A 21,397-nucleotide genomic window follows, 5' to 3' on the forward strand; every position below is an offset into this window, starting at 1 on the left:
GTATTTACACCACTGTCTGCGAATGTTTTCAAACACAACCACAGTCAAAAAAGACGTAAAAAGTTAAAAGATCATTAGCAGGCTGTTACAGTAGGTGTGTTACCCAGACAGCTTGTTATAGATTTTAGTACTTCAGATAAACAAATCATGTACAGTGCTATCATACGTGTAGTTATTGTACAATAACAAGTACATATGTAACGGTCATGTTTTGACTTCTGTGTTTACTACATCTATTTAGTTTCTTCAAAATACTCTGTTGATATATTTACATTTTGCTCTAGTACTCTAAGTGATTTCTGTAGGTAGAATAATTATGTCATATTAGATTGGTACCTGTTAGTTGTTGTATAACACTTTATGGGAGTATGCAATTTTACTAATTACTAAACCGCTGGTAATAAATAATTCAATTTGTTTTCCACTTTTTTTACAAATTTCTGGTTCTTCACATTATTAAGTAATCACAGTCATCCTAATATAACCATGGTGGGTGTATTTGTGGAAAAAAATAAACTTACCTTGGGAAGTGCAGTGAGGCACAACTCCACTACTTCTAGTTATCTTCCTAGATTTCTGTACTTTAAAATAATGCATTTCTTGTTTTTATCTTGTTAGAGAGTTTAGATGCACTCACTCCTTTATGTAAAGGTACAATCATGTTGTTCATTTTTTTTAAAGTTTTTGTGAGACTGTTGCATTGTGAAGCACAATGTGCTGCCATGAAAATCACGCTACAGATACAGTTCATGTTAATTGTTTGTGCTCTTACTTCACTGTTGTTTCTTATTAAAATTGTATTTATATTTTTGTAATTTTTTCATATTCCTCTGTATAGGCAGACTGTGCTGAATTTTTATCATGATGTCATCTCATCATATAAAACACATATTACAATGTACTATATTTTAGTTCTCACTTGTTATGCGTGGTATTATATATGATTGCTTTAGAGTACAATATGTTTGGGATTTTTATTATTTGTAAATTACTCCAGATTATACATATTGTGCACAGTGTAAGGCCTGCACAATGCCATTTTCAAATCTTTCTGAATCCCTCATTTTGCCAGAAAATATCCTCACATATGCTTCTGTTGAGGTAGGCTAAAATAAGCTAAAATGTAGAAATACTGATACAACATTACGAAGCAGATAACACCCCCCTCCATACACCAAAATGATTTCTATCAGACCATACAAAAGCTATTCGGTTTACAACTCTTTTAAAAAAACATGCAGTTGTTTCTCACATCATAAAGCTTTTTTGTTTGCATAACTCAGGAAGAAGACCCTTGACCAGATTTAGGATTGCCTTTGAATTTATAATAAATGCCTGGAACTTTAGTTTCATTTCTTATCAGGACAGGAGAGTGGAGAATGTAGAGGTCAAGAGGCAACAGTATCTTGCTTTAATCAGGAAATTATTCAGGTTTTAGGTATCCAGTCTGTAAAATACTGTACTTCATTTTGCAGAAAATCATGCATTCAGAGAGTCATGCATTTATAAAGTAAAGCTTTTAAGTTAAGAATTTAATTTGAAATATATTACAAGCACATAACCTCAAAGCAAAATAATTTGCCCAGCTACATTACACACCCATATTTTTCATATCCTAGCTGATGCTTAGCTGTTATCTCTCACTCTAAGGTCATCCCAAGAATCATGGTTAGCACTTTAACTTAGCCTGCTGGAAAGATATAAAATTTCCTGCATGGTATCTCAGCTCTACAGCGACATTTACATAATAGTCTGCAGGGCTATTTATCATTTTCCACATATGAGACATATCACTAAATTAACTGACCAACCAATAGCCACTGATGGATTCTTCTGAAGGGAAATGCTGCTGTACAAATCAGTACAGCCTGCCTGGGGATTTCCGCAATCAATATCCATAAAGTCATGAGTAATGACATTGTAGAGCACTGGATCTATAATGGATTTTTCTGGCATTTAATGTATAAAATGGATTTTAGTATAATTTGCTTAGAATGTATATTCCTAACACAAAGAAATGTACTCAAAGTGGAACCTTAGTTGACATAGTTTAGTGATGGAGCATGGTAATCCATTTAAGGAAGGCTGTAAATTCAAACTTACATGTACGTCGCATCAGACTTTTCCAGTTATGGACAGGCATACAGAACAGCACTGTCACAGGAGAACACATTTATCAACTACTACTGTCTTGTAATCAAACTTTCAGCATAATTGCTTATACAAAGCATTTTTTGGCCACCAAATGACTCTGTGCTTCTTTGCCTCACCGATATAGCTTGGTCTAATCCTTTGCCTCACAACAATTTCGATTACTACTGTTAATAAGGAAAAGAAGAAAGATTTCCACAGCAGATACATATGGGAGCCAACAAGACAACACAGTTAAAACGGAGAAATGTCTGTATAATATATATTTGTAAATTTTCCCTGAAGATTCTCAGCACACAATGAATTGAATTGAATTTATAAAGACGCATAGCCATTTAATAACTAATGGGAAAGTAAGAGAGAGAAAGAGATAAATAGTTTAATAACTAATAAGCAATTGAGGGAGTAAAAAAGAGAGAGAGAGAAAGAAAGAGAGAAATATTTAGTTTTTTCTAAGTGCATTTCCCTCTGTAATCTCCAGACATCAGCCATCCATCCTAGAGATCTTGAGCCTTGTCATTTTTAAGTATAGTGGGTCCTGTGTACACTCAAGTAAGAGCTGACCAGAGTGGATCACAACCCAGGCTGTCACAGAGAAGTATGTGCCTCTTGCCTTTACCCCACCTTTAGCCTGCTAACAAGGGGGACTGTCTTTTTCCTAGAGATTCCAGCTTCACCTCTCCCAGACCAGGGGCATCCATATTTCACAATAGACCTATATAATCCCCAGGTTATGGAAAAACATAACATTTCTACTGTTAGTGTCAGCCACATCATGGCAGGAGAAGGATAGGGACATTTTTAATTAGTCTAACCTGATCCCCTGCCTGGCAGCCATCAGTGCTCACATCACTGCAAGGAATTTCTATACTGCCCCCTAGATTCATGCACATTTCCACATTTATGTCCCAAGGACTACCTTCATCAGATTGGGTGCACCAAGCCAATAGCATCCCCAGTAATACCCCTTGTTGTCATCCAAGCCTTCACTTCTGCAGGAACAGTCAGCCACCAGGAAACTATGATCCCCTCCTCCCATGATGGGCAAGTCAGTGTGAGCCTCTCACCCCCCCCCCCCCCAGCCCCAGCTTCCATTGCCTGTATCAATACTTAGATGCAGGTAATCTAAATTACTGTAATGGTTTCATTTCCTCTGCACATTAGAGCCAGGCAGAAATGTGAATGTGTGAATGGAAAGTACACTTGTACTAAATCAAGATGTCAGGAGAAAAGTGATACATTTCTTCTAGGATTTGCTTCAAATATTCCATCTCATTTCTCTAATTTAGGACTACTACACCTGCTCAATGACAGTGTACTCTTAAAAGGTGCTGATTTCGCAATGACATGTTTTATAGATTTATTGCTGCTTATAAGGCTGTTGACCTGTGAGGATCTAAAAAAGCCTAGCCTTGCATTCCTATGGTAGTTTTTAGCCCTTGAAGTTTGCATACAAATAAGCTCACATCCACTCAAACACGGTCTTGAAGAGATAGCCGAGCTGGGTCCTGCGCCCACTGTCGTCTCAGTTGGAATAAACACCAAAATAACAAGCTGTTCAGCACAAATTAACGTAGTTTAATCCAAAGGTAAAATAACAGCATGTAAGCTAAAACACAACTTAGCGCTTTCTCCCTACTAATAACAACTCTGATGATGCCCTTATTAGTAGGGAGAAAGCGCGAAGTTGTGCTGAACAGCTTGTTATTTTGGTGTTTATTCCAACTGAGACGACAGTGGGCGCAGGACCCAGCTCGGCTATCTCTTCTTGCATACAAATAAGCCAGAGATGGGCCTAACAAGGATATGATGGGATATTTACATGGTTCTCCCTATCCTATCTTATCCTTTAACACTTGGGATCATTTCTGCCTGGTTTACATATACAATTTATATAGTTATCCCCACCAGACAGTTTAATACTAAGGGATACTAAGTAATAAGGGATCATCATTAAAATGCATAACTTTTGCTGTATAAACCTCACTTTAAAATATAATGATTTGCAGTAATGCTAGTCTGCTTAAACAACAGCAACTGCAATATTGTGGCAAGATTCTGTTATTTCAGGAACAGAGAAATTGTATGAATACACAAGTTGTGCATGAACTGAAATACTGCCTCTTTTAGGAAATGCCCTGAGCAATGTAGTTTTAATGGGAATCACAAGGTTTGATAGTTTGTTTTTCTATGTTGGCATCACCTCTTACCAGAAATCAGTATAAAATAGGGCAACGACTATTTGATATTTTCAAGTTCTTCAAGTACTTTGAGATGATGTTAAATTTTCTGATTTTTAGTTGAGATGCTAACTACTTTAGAATCTCATGTGAGAGGAATTCAGCATGGCTAGGTCACTAAAACAGTTTATGACTGAAATACTTGTCTGTTTCATGTCATAAATGCATATCTCTTATCAGCCTTTATAGTTGCATGTTACACTCTCCACTTTTTTTATCTCTTTGTTGGTGCCCACACACTGATTGGTTCAGCAATACCCATACTTATAAGGACAATATTAAATGGAGTATTTAGGAGTGTGGGTTAAAAGGATTCTGTTATGGCAGCTAAGGATATCTGGGAAGAGATTATAAAGATGATATCAAAAGTGAGAAACAGGAAACTGTTGTTTATAGATATGGAAGATACAAGCAGTGACATTTTTTTGGTCCCTTTACTTTTATTATTCCCATATGGGGGATGGGGGATGCCCCTGCAATAGAAAAACAAAAGCTTTTTTTTTAACTTACAGCATGTGTTTGTAACATGACAAGCGTGAGTATGCATATTATGAGCACATGTGCACTTGACCTGTCAGTTAGAAGTTCAATGTTTCTGTTACATCTGCTAGTTCTCACCTCTCCTGCACTTTTACTACTTTATTAGTCTATCACTTTACCAGACTTCTTCTAGCAATTATTGTAGCACACAAAAGTGCTACCAGCACTAAACATTTTACAAGGAAGCAGTTCCAGTACCTATTATTAATGCCCACCCCTCCAGGCATGTCTGAAGGTCAGCTCCCTGTGCTCTCTCCTATTAACCTGGTGAACCTGGCACTTGTATACCCAAACTGGAAGCCACACACTCTCCAGCCAAGACCGGAATAGCTGGTCAAGAGGAGAAGGTCAATACTTGCACCACACCACATGGAACCCATAGCCCTTCAGAACACACACCAGCACTGCCTTCACATAAAAACACAAACCACGCACCCACCTTTGCAGAGGTTTTCAATAAAAATCTACCCAAACAGCAGAGACCTCCAAGGCAGAAACACATTCGATCATACCAACACAACACTAATCATGAGACACATAACTCTCCTAAACAATGTGCCACTCAACCAAAGCCCCTAAGGCAAAACAGCATGCCCAACACACTTGTCATAGGTGACTTGATAGTGAGGCACAATGATGTCCCACTCACTAGGTTGAATGAGGAGAAAGTAACAGTCAGCTACCTGTCAGGTGCCAGGATCCACCACATAATGCGCGCACTCAGGTCCCTCAACAACAGTTACAAATATGACTCTGTCATTGTACATGTGGGTGTGATGACCTGAGACGTACCACCTTAGACTACATGAAAAGAGACATGGAGGAGCTCTCGGATTATGTAGCCCAGGTGGGAATGACCCTAGCCCTGAGCAGCCTCCTACCTTCACCCAGAATGATACCACAGTACAAGCAGGAAATGATTGATTTCAGCAATTGGCTAAGTTTCTGGTTTTATTCTAAGGGGATCCAGTATTTGTTTGCCTGGGATGACATGATTGATAGACCTCGATGCTTTGCCAGAGATGGTCTGCATCATTCACCCTTGGCCTTCCAGATTCTGGCCAAGGCTCTTGCCACCCCTATAGTGCCTTTTTTAGGTGGTGTTCCAAAGACCAAATTACCACTGTATCAGCTACAAACAAATGCAATCTGAGGGTCATGCTGCTCAATGCTAGAAGTCCAAATCTCAAAATGCACTCGCTTGAAGCACTCCTTAAAATGGAGAACATCGACATTTGTGCTATAACAGAGACCTGATTCAAGGCAGCAGAAAGCAACCCTGCACTACCAGGCTATAACTCATTCCACACCTTTCGTCCCCAGAACTTGGGCCGAAGTTCCAAAGGTGGTAGCATTTCCATATTCATAAGGGATACGCACACCTTCAGACTGGTAGCCCAACATAAGGCATCAGCGATACTTCAGGTGCAGCTAACACTGGGTAAGACAGCGATTCAGGTAGTAGCCTGTTATAGGTCCCCAACCATGTCCTAAGACTCACAATCCACATTCCTAAGCACCCTGGAGAATATTAGGCTCCAACCTAACAATCTTATACTGGGCAACTTCAACTACCTCTCCATTAACTGGGAAAACTACTCATGTACCAATACGATTTCCCAACGTTTCCTGGAATTCATTGATTCCAATGCCCTGGAACAGCTCATTTTTATCCTCACTAGAGCTAGCAGCATCCTTGACCCGGTCATTACTAACATGGACAACCATTGCTCTACACCAATAGTCAACTCCTCCCTGGTTAGATCAGACCACAAACTAATCACCTTGGAAATCCACCCCCCCCCCCCCCCACAAAGGTAACCACCATGAAAAACTTCTCCAAAGCTAACTTTGGGCTCCTAAAAGCAGAGGTGGCTAACTTCACAGCACCCATGCAAATAGAGAGTAGTTGCATGACCACCAAATCATACACCAATGCACTGCACTGTACAAACACATACAGAAATGCATGGATCTCTCCATACCCAACAGAACCAAGATGTTCTCCTTCAAAAAAAAGAAGTCAATCTGGTGGTCCCCTGCCATAAACAAACTCTGCAACAGAAGGAGGAAACTGTTCGGAATAAGGTGAAGTCTCAAGACTGGAAAAACTCCCTTATCAGCCTCAACAAAAAGTTGAGATCCCTCATCAAATCCTCTAATGGTAGCTATGAAATCAGAATTGTAGCAGATAGTAAAGACAACCACAAGGCCTTGTATAGTTATGTAAAGAATCTTCATGGCAGTACCCAGATTTGCTCTGAACTACTGCACAATGGTACCTCCTTTACTGAGCCAACAGATATTGCCAATATAATGGCCGACAGATTCAGTGCCAACTTTACACCTCTCCCACACCCCAAAGGACCAGTCACAATACCAGTAGATTGCCAGTCACCCAGTATTACTGCTGCACAGGTTAAAACAGCACTGTCCAAGCCAAAGAATACAGGTTCTATGGGACCTGACAATATCCCAGGCTGTGTTCTACATGAACTACTGAGTGAACTGGCACCTCACCTGCGTGCCCGGTTCAATCACTGACTCACCTCAGGCTTTGTCCCTACTAAATGGCACACTGTTACAGTCATCCCTCTCCACAAAGGAGGAGTGACTACAGACCTTGGGAACTATTGCCCCATTAGCCAGATGAGTCTAATATGCAAAGCTATGGAACGCATCATCATCGACCTAATAAACAAGGATATAGGGGATATCCAAACTCTGGATCCCACACAGTTTGGTTTTGTGAAGGGTAGATCATGCCTGCTCAACCTGGTCGACTTCTTTGAGTCGGTCACCAGAGCTGTGGATGAAGGCAAGGTGGTTCATACAGCCTACCTTGATCTGGCTAAGGCCTTTGATACCATTCCCCACTCAGGAATCATAGAAAAACTCACTAAGCTAGGCATTAAGCCCTATATCACTAGGTGGGTTGTAAACTGGATCACAGATAGAGCCCACAGTTTGAAAGTAGCTGTCTCCATGTCAGACTGCTGGCCAGTCACGAGTGGACTCCCACAGAGTTCGGTCTTGGGTCCTCTCCTCTTTGGTATCTACTTCTCTGAAGTCCAGGGCAACACAAAGGGAATCTGGCTGAGAAAGATCGCAAATGATTGCAAGTTGGGAGCTATTATTAACTCCCCAAGTGATGTTGACATCCTTCACAAAGGCCTCACTGAGACCAACGACTGGTGTCAAAACCATGGACTTAAGCTTAATGCCAAAAAAATGTGTCGTCATCCCCTTTGGGAAAAAGCAAGTTCCCATGAAATACCACATCGATGGTAGTCCACTAAACACAGAAGGCATTATAAGAGATCTGGGAACACAGGTTGACAGCAACCTCTGTTTTGACCACCACATGGCACATTTCATTACTAAGGGTTTTGCATTCAGGAAGAAAGAGGTCATTGTCTTCCTCTACTCTTCCCTCATTAGCCCAGTCATCAAGTACAATGCCCCAATTGGCATGTACCTCACTAGACACCTGCAGCAACTGGAGAGGCCACAAAAGTACCTCACAAAAAAGATCCTAGGCCTTAAACACTTGTCCTATATGGACAGACTCAAAAAACTCCAAATATTATCTGTCTCATATCGCCTACTTAGAGGTGATCTCTGTTTGCCTTACAAAGCCATGTCTGACCCAATTGTGTTAGAACTTGCTACATCTAAAGAAATCCCAATCCCTCCACACCATACACTCCAGAGACCTCAGCCTCATTACCACAATCAACAGAACATGCTGGAGGGACAGGTTCATAACCCAGAGACTGCCCATGCTATGGAATAGACTTCCCATGCATGTCAAATAGAGCACCACACTGGTCCTCTTCAAGAGAAATCTTGATTAGTGGATGGGAAATAGAAAATTCACCCCGGGGATAACTCCAGTGGCTCTACTCGACAGAGGGACTGGGAACTAAGGTCAGGTGGCACGATGCCAGGGTAATCCTATGGGCTAGGCTTGCAAAGGCTCCATGGCCATTAGCCTAGTACACACCTATGAACCTATATGAGTTTGATATTTTTGTGAACATAAAGTACATCCATATTCCTACATATAAGCCTGGTAGGAGGTTAATGTTACCTCTCAAAGCATCATTGTTGCAGCTCTGTTAGAATGATTATTGCTATAAACAGAAGGTGAATTATTAACATACCAAGAGCTGCACTGACAGAATGACTGCCTAGGATAGTAGCACCTGTGAATGGTCAACCTGAGCTACTAAAACACAAGAAATCTATACTCCGTAATACTTTCTTACATTCCCATGGTACTGGGATCCACCAGATATAACACAGACGGTTATGATTAGGTCTCTGATCATAACCATGTTATTATGCATTTGAGACATGGATACTAAGCAATTTGCCTTGAACGTGAAGCTCAAGAGGTGAATCCTGGCATCCATGTTGAGAACAAATAATAACAGGTTATGGTTGAAGAGAACCGATCAGGGACCAAAGGAATGTCCCTTCCCTTATACAAGACTTAGCGGGTATGTAACTTTTGTAACTCACCTTTGAAAACACTGTTATAATTGGGTCTTGTGCTACAATAGCACATAACAGGTTTATCTTTTTTTCTGATATTTGAGTGTAATGACAGTGCTCCATGCACTACAGTAAACATTATATGTCAGAGGTCCTCAATCTGTAATAGCAGCCTGAGTTTCTAACATGCAGGAATCCCTGATCTATAGTAGTGGACTGACTTACTAACATACTAGGAATACCCACTGACTTAGATTAGTAACATACCTACAGTCTCTCCATTTGGAACATAACAAGAGTCCCTATTCCATAGCAACCACTAAGCTAACATACCATACCACAAATACAAACTCATTAACAGTCACAGACATATTGAGACTATCCACCAGACAGAGTAAGAATACACAAAAATCTCCATACTATAGGAACCACCTAGGTTACTAAAATAGAGCGAGCCCTTTGGATGTAAGAGGAACCTGGGTTACTACAGGCCATGAGTCTCCCTACCATCACAAGAACTTAGACTACTAGCTGATTTATATAGCACAGACTAATGAGGCTCTTATTGCACTCCAGACAACCTATGTTCAATTACCAGTGTGTGGGGAAATAAAGGGGGCCAGAGGGGGAGGATTGGAATCAGTGGCCAATGTCAGTTCACCCACCCTGGAAAGTGTGGCAGCTCAGGATTGCTGAAATAAGCAGTATATAATCCTGGTGGGCTTGTGACTGTATAAGTAGTGAGCCACTTAGTCTGGAGGTTGCACATTCTCAGGAGAGAACATACAGCTCCTGAGGGCAGTGATTGTGGAGTTGGCAAGGGGGTGGAATTTAGGGTACACAGTATGGCAGCAGTATGATACTGAACCAGCATCCTACTCTTCCTGTATATGAGTCAAGTTGAGCCTGAAGAAGTTAACATGTATCTGGTAGGCCCAATGAATGAGAGGAAGAGCTGGTAGCAGCTGACAGTCAGCTGCAGAGAGAAAAAAAGAACGTAAAAAAGAAAAAAAAAATAAGAAACTGGATTACTAATGCCACGTTTTCCTACTAAAACAAAAACGTGGGCTATTAGTATACTAGGAATCATTATGCTATAACAGAAAACAGAGTTATTAAAATGCCAGGAATTCCCTTGTTATAACAGGAGACATGATTACTAACATGCTAGGATTTCCAATGCTGTAACAGGAACCATAATTATTAACATACCCGCAGTCTCCATGTTATGACAGCAATCAAGGTTAGTAACATACTAAAGATCCCTCATGTTATAACAGAAACTAGGGTTGCTAACATAGCAAGAATCCATACGGTATAACAGCAAACAGGATTATTAACATACCAGCAGTCCCAGTGTTGTAACAGAAACCAGGGTTATTAACAAGCCAGGAATCCAGAAGGATTACTAACACAACCATAACCCCAAGGTGTAACATACATTAGGGTTACTAACATACTAAGAGTTCCCATGTTATAAAGGATATAGGGTTATTAAGATACAGGAGCCCCCAGGTTATACCACTAATATAACAAGAGTCCACAAAGCAGAGTTAATAAGATATGACTTCATAGATTCATAGGCAAATACTAGGCTATTAGTCTGCAGATTACTACAAGCCTAGCCAATAACCAGATGTCAGAATCAAATCCAGTGCCATGTATTTCTGAGGTAAAGACCTTAAACATTATGTTAATCCTGCCCCTCAGGAGTCCCCATGCTATAACAGACACCAGGGTTACTAACATGCCCAGAGTCTCAGTGTTATAACAGACACTAGGGTTACTATTATGGTAGGAATCTCCCTACTAAAGCAGGAACCGTGATTGTTACTATATCATGAGTCCCCATATTGTAGCTCCCATGCCGTAATAGGAACCATGAATTTTAATATATCATGAGTCCCCATGTTGTGGCTCCCATGCTATAACAAGAACTGTGATTATTAATATATCATGAGTCCCGATGTTGTAGCTCCCATGGCATAATAGGAACCATGATTATTAATATATCATGAGTCTCCATGTTGTGGCTCCCATGCTATAACAAGAACTGTGATTATTAATATATCATGAGTCCCGATGTTGTAGCTCCCATGGTATAATAGGAACCATGATTATTAATATATCATGAGTCCCCATGTTGTAGCTCCCATGGTATAATAGGAACCGTGATTATTAATATATCATGAGTCACCACGTTGTAGCTCCCATGGTATAATAGGAACCATGATTATTAATATATCAAGAGTCCCCATGTTGTAGCTCTCATGGTATAATAGGAACTGTGATTATTAATAGATCATGAGTCCCCATGTTGTAGCTTCCATGGTATAATAACAGTGAATATTACTATATTATTAATCCCCATATTGTAGCTGCTATGGTATAAAAGGAACCTCATATCACCCATTGCTTTTTTGAGAAGTGTAGTCTGCATCCTAGAATACAAAATCACAAATGCTTTTCTAAAATTATGCCTGTTGTTCATGCAGCACATCTGTATTTTGAAAAGCATAAAAACTCCAAGCCTTAAGCAGTGTCCTGTTTTAGTGCAGTAATGTAATAAGAACAAGGGGATAAAAGACCAAGGGTAATATGTCCCCCTTTTCTGCAGGTGGCTTGACTATTGGCACAGATGCAGAAGGGTTGGGGGATCAGACATGTGGCATTGATTAATGGTGGGGAAATAGGGATAATGCTGCTCAGCCTTCATACAGATATTCTGGGGAGATATATGCCTAATGAGGCACAGAAAGAAGTGCTTGTACTATGACCTTTTATACAATCGAATTAACATAATCCTAGTGTCTTTATTATGCATACATATGGTCTTGAGGCTAGCCAGCTGCAGTGTGGAAACTGGAAGCAAACAAAAACAGAAAAACAAGGAGGGAGGTCAACCATTACTAATATTTCAATGAGCAATGACATATCCAGTTTTTGTAATTATATTTAGTTTTTGTAATGCATTTTTAATTACATTCTTAAACACATTGCAGAATGATGTGACATATTTTTTTAACATTTTTTAACATTTTCCTGGATTGTAATACTTATATATGGTAAGTTTACCTATATATGATCAGTTCCTTTTTATTTATTTATTTTTAGTGTGATAAAAGAATTCTAATACAATGTTTCAGAAAAGTTATAAAATACATTGATTAATGGTAAACGATTGTAAAATACATCAGCTTAAGACACACCATTGTTTTTAAGATGTGGTCCCATACCAGTATGTGTATTGATTAATTTTTTAATGTATATGAGCTGTATTCATATGTATATAACATGCATTAGGTAGTACTATATGTTGCTTTTACATAACATTTTTTTTTATAAAAGTCGTACATAAATATTTTTAAATTGTATGGTTCAGTTAAAGCTCAATGGAAATGACAACAGTGGAAAAATGTATATAAATGTGAAGTAGAAGGAAGTCTAGGGAATCTTAGATCTTCCACACAGAAAATTTTCCTCATTATTTATATGTAATTATGATGAAGTCCTAGTATATACGAACAAAAACTCTGCGATTAACCATTTTAGCGTTAAAGTATTAATAAAGTTTAACTGATTTGTTCACATTTAAATGGCTGGCTGAAGTATCCATACATAAGTACAAATTTTTTCGGGTTCGAGAGGGTTTCGTGCACTTATTCAACTTGTGAATTGGATTGTAAAAACTAACACTGATAGAAACTGTTTTGAATATTTTAAAAATTATCTGAAGAAAAGAAGTCCCTTATCTGACCAAAATAACTGAATAAACCTCTGTAAAGCTTGAGCTAGCATGGGAACTATTGAAGCAGTTGATGGCGGCAATGACATCTGGAGAGCTATGTGAGAGCAGTGCATTATGAGAGAATATAGAAGCTTGTCCTAGTTAGAGTTGTCATTTTGCCATGGAAGATAGTCCCTCCAGTGATCAGTCCTACCATTTTCTGTACAAACAGGATTAATGTAAATCTATTGCTCTGGTTTGAAAGGTTCCACATTTTTTTCTTCAGGTGCCAGAGAAGCAATTAACAAAGACATTCTACAAGCAAGCAATAATGACCAACAGGGTCTGTGTTATTGTGGAAACAACACCCGCCCAGGGGTGTTCTGATGCCCAACGTCACAGGTTTAATGGTTATTTTTAATGGTTTTGTAATATTTGTAAGTGTTTAGTCTGGCGCATGTGTAGTGGTGTTTCAGTGTTGTGAACGTTCAGCGTTGTAAGGTTCTGTTGATTGGATACTTCCGTGTTTTGGTCTTGATGTTCTGTGGTTCGCTGATTTGGTATGCAGTGGTATGCAGAAGATATACATATATATATATATATATATATATATATATATATATATATATATAAATATAATGGGTCCACTATGTCATTAAAATATAAAAAAATTCAGTATTTCGAAATTACATAGCCAAAAACTCAAAGTTCCAAAACTGGCAGAAGTGCGAAATTCAAAAACCCGATGCACGGAGATGTTGAATTTCTGCTTCCGGTGGTGCGGTGTGTGGATGTATCAGCTGAAATTAGGTAAGTTTGTGTGTGTAAATGTGTTGGTTAGTTGCTTTAGTGTGTGTAAGTGTGTGTTGTGACTGTGATGTGTGTGTGTGTGTGTGAAGGACTATAAGATGTGTGTGTGTGTGTGTGTGTGTGTGTGAGTTTCGTTTGTGTTTCTGTTTGTGTGATCTCGGACTTAGAATATATAACTGGGGGGGTGGGGGCTTGCCCCCCACATGGGGGGTGCCGGAGGAGCTTGCCCCCTGCTTATCTATAGTGTAGATGCATTTATTTGATTGTGGGGGGTGTTGTGTTTGTTTATGTGTGTACTGTATGTGTAGTGTAGTTTCGGCATTTTGAATTTCGCGGTTGTGTGTTTTCAGAATTGTGTGTTGTGCTTGGGTTTTCGGCTATGTAATTTTGAAATACTGAATTTCGGGATTTCAGTATTTCAAGATTACATAGTGGACCCATATATATATATATATATATATATATATATATATATATATATATAGACACACACTCACACACAAACACACACACGCACACAATAGAATTTCAGTTTCTAATAATACAATAGGAAGTGGATGTAAATATAGCAAATGCTTTATCTGCATCAAGCACTGAAGCTACTGAGTTATCAGTCTGACTCTTTACATGGTGAACAGCTTCCAGATCTAATAAATAACCTTGCAGTTCAGATTCAGAAGCTGTCTTGCACTTGTGGAAACTGCTGCAGCTAAAAGTAGCAAGTTCTGCAATTATGGGAAATGAAATTCAGTGAAATGCAGAAGGCCTCCTCATAAGCTAATGTGCATGACTTTGAATTGCTTGTAATTACTGCCAGTGCTAAGCAACACTTTTCAGTAGTAACTACCAATGGCAGTCCATGTACCCCACAGGCACAGGTACCCCATTATTCACTCACCCACATGCATGCAGGTATTCATAAACACGCGCGCACACACACACACACACACACACACACACACACACACACACACACACACACACACACACACACACACACACACACAAGACTTTCCCTGATTTGTAAAGAATGTACCTGATGTTGCCTCTTTGTTATGCCTTGTTCATCATAAATTACAGAGGATTTCAGTCAGCCAGTAGTCAGACATCAGAGTTTCATACTTTTTATTTTTTGAGAAAATACTTTGTAATGCAAACCTGTTTTCTGTTAACTTTTTAAGTCACTTTGAGCAATAGTTAAACAATGTTTGTGTGTTATCTACTGCACAAACACATATTCTAACATGCATACACACAGACACACACTCAAGATCACCCATATCCCTACAGACATACACATGATGCCACACACATATACACACACTCCTGCACACCCTTCCACTACATCTCCAGTAAACTTACCTGTAACTTTGTCTTTCTCATTAGGAGGAATGGGGCAATGTGGCAGTTTGTCTGTGTTCACTAATATGGCTGACCATGATAATATATGCAAGAGCCATTCTCTGACTCTCTCTTGGGTATCTTGGGTACATAAATCCCGTCTCACGGGCTTTTCTGGGGAGACATACCTTTCAACTGTCCAGATTTTCACAGAATGTCCAGTTTTTTGCCTCACATTTTTGGTCTATTCCTTGTTTGTTTGTGTCTATCGGCTTTTCCTGGTTAGGGGTTGCCACAGCGGAACTCCGGCCCACTAATGATTGGCAGTGGATTTTTATGGTGCCAAGTTGCCAGCCCAATGCCCAACCTTCAAAGAAGGCACACCCATTCACGCACGCACTTACCTGCATGTCTTTAACGTGACTCGACCATGGGGAAGACATGCAGAATCCACACAGAAGGTGCTCCAGACGAGAATAGAAGTGGAGAACCTCTTGCTGTGAGGCGACAATGCTAACCGCTGCACCACCGTGGCCTACCTTTGGTCTATTCCTTGTAAAATGTTTTAAACTAATTTTTGAAGATGTCCAGTTCCCCACACAAAGACTCACTATTTCTAGCACGTACAACCCAACCCCTCAACCCAATTTTGCTGATATATTAAAAGGTATGTGAATAAGTTTTTAGAGAAATGTTTAATAACAATAGGGTGTGATAAGGGTGAACAGGATTAGTAATAAGTATATTATATGGTCAGCCCAGGTTGGAAGGTTTGGAGACATAGACAGAGAGGCAAGATTATGTTGGTTTGGACATGTGCTGAAGAGGGATGCAGAGTATATTGGGAAAAAGATGCTAAGGATGAAGCTGCCAGGTAACAGGAAAAGAGGAAGGCCTAAGATAAGGTTTACGGATGTGGTGAGAGAGGACATGCAGGTGGTTGGTGTGACAGAGCAAGGTGCAGAGGACAGGAAGAAATGGAAACAGATGATCCGCTGTGGCGACCCCTAACTGGAGCAGCCGAAAGAAAAGAAGAAAAGGAGTTTGATAACAATAGGTATGAGTTTTTTAGCAACAACTTAAGTAGACAAGACCATTTTATTAATGATTTTTTGAAGGAGCAAAATATCAGGTTAGGAAACCAGATAATGGGGGTGGGTTGGTTATAATGGATGTGCATGACTATAACAATAGGATGTTTAATATCGTCCAGACTGATACATATGAATTAGTGTAGGAATAACAACTTAGGCGAATTAGCTCTCTAATTCAGGAAGTATTTATTGACAAGAGAATAGATCTTGACCTTTACAATTATTTAAATATGGTAGCCCCTGTAATCCCTGTTATTTTTGGAGTTTCTAAAATCCACAAGGATATAAATAATCCACCTACATGTCCAACTGTGGATAGAAACCATTTATAACTTTCTCATGTGCTAAATACTTAGATAATACATTAAAGGAATTTTTGAAGGATGAGAAACAAATTTGTAAAGATTCCTGGAGTTTTTAAGTACAATTAATCAACTACAGTTTAAGGATGATGAAGTATTGTTGAACATTGATGTTTAAGACTTCTATACAGTCATATCCAAACATATGGGGATACAATGGGTGATTGAATTTTTACTAGCAAAGGGTTTAGCACAGGAATATATTAATGTATATGAAAAATTGTTGGATATAGTACTTAGTAATAATTTGCTATACTTCAATGGTCAGGTCTATATCATATGAGCGAATCTCACAAATTGCGAACGCTACTAATATCGAATGTACAGGACCTCGAAATGCTTTTTCTGAGATCTCGGTACAGTAAACAATGGGATATTTGCCCTTTCCTCACTGTAGTGCGATCTCGGAGTTGGAATATATATTTAGTGGGGGGTTTGGGGGGTGCAGCCCCCCACAATAAGAAGTTTGAGGTCTGGTACATTCGATATTATGAGCGTTCACAATTTGTGCAATTCGCTCATATGATATAGACCGTGATGGTCAATATTATCTCCAAAAAGCTGGGGTTGTAATGGGTTCACCATGTGCAGCCACCTTTGCTATTATTGTGATGGCCCAATGAGAGTGCAGGTTTATATTTAACAACAGTACAATGAATGATAAAATACACTTTTATGTACATTACCTTGATGATATTTTAATATTATAGAAGGACAAGAAAGAAAATATTGACAGTTTTATGCAGTATATTAATAACACTACAGATTTTTTGTCATTTACTCAGGAGGTTAACACTGAAGAAATAGCTTATTTAGATGTATTCTTGATGAACGATAGAGAAAATAAAAGGTATATTTCAAGAATTCATATATAAAAGACATATTCCAACACCCTTCTTCATTTTTCTAGCAGTCACCCATATCATCTGAAAAATTAGTGGTTAAAAGCCAATTAGTTCAGTCAGCAAGGATGGTTCATTTTCTGGAGAAGTGCAATAACATAATAGGGATGCTTACTAAAATAGATTATCATAGCTACTTGCTTCAAGAGTTAGTGAAGTACAAAGGTTTTATGGCCATTTTAAACCTATTTTGAATGGAGGAGAAACTATTATGGACAACCAGTCTGATACTAATCAAAGGGAAAGACAATTGCTTAATACTAATTGTAATTTTACTATTAACTTTATTACTACCTTCAGTATGTATTATAACTTGGTGAGAAGAATATTATATAAAAGCTAGGTTACCTTTGATGAAGACTCATTTGTAAGAGATTGAATAGGGGACAAACCTAAAATAGTTTTTCATAGCATCTTAAGAGAACTTGAATTTGAAAGGAAAGAAGAAGCTACCTCTAATGAAGAAATGTGGTTTTTGCCCCTATTGTAAGTTTATCAACATAGGAGGGTTTTTTCATGTTAGGGAACACCAATATAAAATTCAAGGTATATACAACTGTGATTCCCGAGGAGTAGTATACGGAACTTTTTATCAAGAATGGCCATGTTTTTATGTGGGTAAAACTGAATGCAAATTTAAAGAGTGCATTTACGAACATGAATATAGTATTATTAGTATAGTTTTAGAAAAGAAAATATAAATAACACTGTTGCTAAACATGTACATCATTTGAAATATATGGTGATGGATAAGTTGCAAATGACACAAGAGGGGGACCATGGACAATTTTCCTCAAACAGAAAGAGCTGATTTGGCAAATATTGCTAATTAAATATGCCTGGCCAGGTCTGAATGATTATTGCTCAATTAATTGTTATTTAAAAATTAAAGCTTTAACTAGATGAATGCTTCCTTATTTATTAGTAATCTTTTAGAAATGTTTGGATATTTAAAAATGTATTTATATTGATTTTTTTAAGTAATTTTCTTAACTGCGATTTTAAGTGTAGGAGGGTTAGCAGTGATGATGTCATGAATTATCTACCAATGTGAATTAACTGTGGGTGTTTTTAAAACTTGTTGTTTTATCTTGTTTGGTATCTGATGAAGTTCATGTGAATATAAGTGGACAAAAGTGCTTATGAGTGTATATTAAAGTTTATTTGTTCATATTTAAGCTGTGCAATACTTCCTTAACTTACCTGGCAGTTTTTGATTTAATTAAAGGTTTGTGGTTCTCCAGTTCATTCTCATAAAATGTGTGGTTTTCTGGCAAATCACTGTAAAATGAAGTCACTAAATAATGACAGACGTTTGAGTTTCAGACTTCATATCTTTCAGAAAATGCATGATAATTCAAAGCTTGCTATTCTAGCAACTTTTTTTTTTATGTTTATAAGAGCAATATTTAAAATCTGTCCATTATTTTTGGCTTTGTCCAGATTACTTGTGTGAAGAGGTTGAAAGGTACTGGGGGGACAGCATATAGCTGCTTCCCTGAAATGCTTCATTAGCATTTTGCACAGCTGTTGAGACAGCCCACCATGGTATTTCTGCTAGCCATGCAAAATCACTAAAGTGGCCTGTCTATGAATCAGAAAGGCTCCCCACCAGTGGTTTTCCATTCATGTTTGGACTTACTGCTGGTGGTAGCCCTTTCTGCATCCTTGCCTATGCTTGCTTAAACTGGCTTAGTTCTAAATGTAAATGTGGGATAATGAATGTGGAGATAACCTAAGTCTTTTGTTCAAGACATTAGTTAAAATCTTGAGAGCAATATATATTTATGATATTAACAGGTGGCTGCTATTTGTAATTCATTTCAATTTTTTTAAGTCTTAATAATCTCCTGGATGGGTTTACATAAACATCCTCAGATCCATATTCAGAAATCTGGTTACACGCTTCATTTAAAGAAGGGAATAACAACCCAAAGATTTGTCTTTATATAAATGTTCCAAAAAAAGGGAATAACAACCCAAAGACTTTTCTTTATATAAATGTTCCAAAAAAAGGGAATAACAACCCAAAGACTTTTCTTTATATAAATGTTCCAAAAAAAAAAATCCATCTGGCCCTCTGGCCAATTTCAAATTTTGTTTGTTAATTGGTAGTGCGACCACCTCAAGTCAAAGTACTTTTTTTATCAAGAATTGTAGTTTGTGCAAGACGTAAGGATGTGCTATTATAATATCTAATATAGTCATTGATATCCTTATCATTCTCTGTCTTGTTTGTATCATTGCAGACCGTAGTATTCATTTTGGCAAAACATTTTATGGTATAATTCCTATAGCTATTAAGTTTAGTTCTATGCGAAACTGTTGGATCCTCCTGATTATTTATCAATTCTAAGTTAGAAGACCATTGTGATTAGGAAGAGTCCTAAGTGGTTTGTCCACTCCCTAATTCTCATAGCTCAAAGCTGTCTCAGGGGGAGCATCGATCATGTCAAAGAACCCCTGAATAGCAGAAGGCAAGAAATTCAAAGAAAATCTTCTTGGCATTAGTGATTATGTTCAGTATGATAAACTGGTGTAAGAGATTAATATCAATTAACGGATATATATTGATCGATTGACAACACTAATATCGAGCACTGAACAATCAAACTAAAACAAGTAAAACAACTTTTGCTGAATGTCTGAAGTAACTTCTTTTGCAGGTGGCAAGTCCCCTCTATACCCATTATGGGAGGTATGGCCTACACCCCTTAAAGTTAAATAGACCTATTCTGAAGTTGCACAGCATTGGAGACCCCCCCCCCCAAGAAAACTCCACTGTTGGCAAGAGATGTTTTATTTGTTTTTCTTCACTTGTTCAGTACTCAGTAATGGTGCTGTCAATCAAATGATAGGCACCTCAATTTACATTATATATCAGAGCATAAAAGTGGAATGCAGATCACTTTTCCACTCTGCTACACCACCTTTCCATGCAGTTCTTAACTGATGGACTCTACAGGTTTGGAGCAAACTGCATTCCATAATATTATAATGAAAAATCAGGTAGTGCGTTATCAGTTAACCAGCAAATCTTTCTCCTGCTGTGCACACTCATTCAGTCCTGCATTGTTTACTAGGGTTATTGCTGAGTGTTTACAAAGTTTTACCATTAAACATATTTTATACCTGTTGTTTTATTCCAAGTTAAAAAATATAACAAATATATGCCTGACTGTAAAACCTGTCATGAAAATGATTTTAAATTTGTTCAGGAGAATATAATTTACTGAAAATTCAGCTCATAAAACATGCCCTCACTACTTCAAGGCATATTCAATGTCCATGGAATTCATGAAAAATGTTAAAGCTAAAATAGTGACCAAATTAATAACTTAAAGTAGTGTTTTATCCTAATAGAATGTCAGATGTGTGTTTAATTAATTCATTAATTAGAAAGCTTGGTTGATTTGATTTAATTTATTATTTTATTTTATGCATTTGTTAACTGGGTAAGCCCAGTGGGCACATGCCTCTTTTCACGGGCAACCCAGGAGCACTGTTTGATTAAGTGACTTACTCAGAGTTGCAAGGCTGGAAAATAAGAGTTTTCACTTATTCCAAAATTTGAGATCTATTCCCTTGGTCTTGAATCCTTTTTCCTGACATTGCAGTGGCTTTGTCTCCAGACATATCCGTACACATTTATGAACTATTTCTCTTTAAAGGTAGGTTTACAACACTATTCAGTTTGTGATTTGAAATATCTATCTTAAAATATATGAAT

The sequence above is a fragment of the Protopterus annectens genome, chromosome 6.part0 (genome assembly GCF_019279795.1).
Source record: "Protopterus annectens isolate FY-2018-M chromosome 6.part0, PAN1.0, whole genome shotgun sequence".
NCBI lineage: Eukaryota > Metazoa > Chordata > Ceratodontiformes > Protopteridae > Protopterus > Protopterus annectens.